Here is a 3,010-nt window from a genome sequence, read left to right on the forward strand (position 1 = left end):
AGAGACAAGTAAGGCCACTACATAATGATCAAGGGATCAATCCAAGAAGAAGCTATCACAAATATAAATATATATGCACCCAACATAGGAGCACCACAATACATAAGGCAAATGCTAACAGTTATAAAAAGGGGAAGTTGACAGAAACACAGTAATTCCTGGGGAGTTTAACACCTCACTTACACCAATGGACTGACCATCCAGACAGAAAATTAATAAGGAAACACAGGTTTAAATGACACAATAGACCAGATAGATTTAATTGATATTTATAGGACCTTCCATCCGAAAACAGCAGAATACACTTTCTTCTCAAGTGCAAACAGAATGCTCTCCAGGACAGATCACATCTTGGCTCACAAATCAAGACTCGGTAAGTTTAAGAAAATTGAAATGTATCAAGCATCTATTCTTACCACAATGCTATGGGATTAGAAATAAATTACAGAAAAAAAAACTGTAAAAAACAAACACTTGCAGGCTAAACAATATGTTATTAAGCAACCAATGCATAACTGAAGATATAAAAGAGGAAATAAAAAAATACCTAGGGACAAATGACAATGAACACACGATGACCCAAAACCTATGGGATGAAGCAAAAGCAGTTCTAAGAGTGAAGTTTATAACAATAAACTCCTACCTCATGAAACGAGAGGTACTTCAAATAAACAACCTAACCTTACACCTAAAGCAACTAGAGAAAGAAGAACAGACAATCCTAAAGTTAGAAGAAAGAAATCATAAAGATCATAGCAGAAATAAATGAAATAGAAACAAAGAAAACAATAGCAAAGATCAATAAAACTGAAAGATGGTTCTTTGAAAAGATAAACAAAATTGATAAAATTTTAGCCAGACTCATCATAAAAAAGAGGGAGAGGACTCAAATTAATGACATTAGAAATGAAAAAGGAGAAGTTAAATGGACACTGCAGAAATGCAAAGATCCTAAGAGACTACACAAGCAACTATATGCCAATAAAATGGACAATCTGGAAGAAATCGACAAATTCTTAGAAAGGTATAACATTCCAAGAGTGAACCAGGAAGAAATAGAATATATGAACAGACCAATCATAAGCACTGAAATTGAAACGGTGTTGAAAAAATCTTCCAACAAACAAAAGTCCAGGACCGGATGGTTTCAGAGGTGAATTCTATCAGACATTTAGAGAAGAGCTGACCTATCCTTCTCAAACTCTTCCAAAAAATTACAGGGGAAGGAGCACTCCCATACTCATTCTACGAGGCCACCATCACCCTGATACCAAAAGAAGATAAAGATATCACAAAAAAAGATTTACAGACCAATATCAATGATGAATATAAACGTAACTATCCTAAACAGAACACTAGCAAACAGAATCCAGCAACACGTTAAAAGGATCATATACCATGATCAAGTGCGATTTATCCCAGTGATGCAAGGATTCTTCAATATATGGAAATCAATCAATGTGATACAGCACATTCACAAATTGAAGAATAAAAACAATATTATCGTGTCAATAGATGCCAAAAATCTTTTGACAAAATTCAATACCCATTTATGATAAAAACGCTCCAGAATGTGGGCATAGAGGGAACCTACCTCAACACAATAAAGGCCATATATGACAAACCTGCAGCAAACATCGTTCTCAATGGTGAAAAAGTAAAAGCATTTCCTCTAAGATCAGAAACAAGAAAAGGATGTCCACTCTCACCACTATTATTTAATACAGTTTTGGAAGTCCTAGCTGTGGCAATCAGAGAAGAAAAAGAGATCAAAGGAATCCAATTTGGAAAAGAAGAAGTAAAACTGTTACTCTTTGCAGATGACATGATACTATACATATAAAATCCTAAAGATACCACCAGAAAACGACTAGAGCTAATCAATGAATTTGGTAAAGTTGCAGGATACAAAATTAATGCACAGAAATCTCTTGCATTCCTATACACTAACAATGAAAGATCAGAAAGAGCAATTAAGGAAACAATCCCATTCACCATTGCAACAAAAAGAATAAAATACTTAGGAATAAACCGACCTAAGTAGGTAAAAGTCCTGTACTCAGAAAACTATAAAACACTGTTGAAAGAAATCAAACATGACACAAACAGATGGAGAGATATAACCGTGTTCTTGGATTGGAAGAATCAATATTGCAAAAAATTACTTTACTACCCAAAGCAATCTACATATTCAGTGCCATCTCTATCAAATTACCAATGGCATTTTTCACAGAACTAGAACAAAAAATCTTAAAATTTGTATGGAGACACCAAAGACCCAGAATAGCCTAAGCAGTCTTGAGAATATAAAACGGAGCTGGAGGAATCAGGCTCTGTGACTTCAGAGTATACTACAAAGCTACAGTAAATAAGTCAGTATGGTACTGGCACAAAAACAGAAATATTGATAAATGGAACAGGATAGAAAGCTCAGAGATAAACCTACGCACCTACAGTCAACTTATCTATGACAAAGGAGGCAAGGGTAAACAATAGAGAAAAGACAGCCTCTTCAATAAGTGGTGCTGGGAAAACTGGACAGTTACATGTAAAAGAATGAAATTAGAACACTCCCTAACTCTGTACACAAAATCAATTCAAAATGGATTAAAGACCTAAATGTAAGACATATTATAAAACTCTTAGAGGAAAACATAGGAATAACACTATTTGACATAAATCACAGCAAGATCTGTTTTGACCCACCTCCTAGAGAAATGGAAATAAAAAACAAATTAAACAAATGGGACATAATGAAACTTAAAAGCTTTTGCACAGCAAAGGAAACCATAAACAAAACGAAAAGACAACCTTCAGAATGGGAGAAAATATTTGCAAATGAAGCAACTGACAAAGAATTAATCTCCAAAATATACAAACAGCTCATGCAACTCAGTATCAAAAAAAGTAACAACCCAATCCAAAAATGGGCAGAAGACCTAAATAGACATTTCTCCAAAGAAGACATACAGATGTCCAAGAGGCACATGAAAAGATGAGCAACATTACT

Source organism: Balaenoptera acutorostrata, chromosome X, assembly GCF_949987535.1.
Source record: "Balaenoptera acutorostrata chromosome X, mBalAcu1.1, whole genome shotgun sequence".
Taxonomy (NCBI): domain Eukaryota; kingdom Metazoa; phylum Chordata; class Mammalia; order Artiodactyla; family Balaenopteridae; genus Balaenoptera; species Balaenoptera acutorostrata.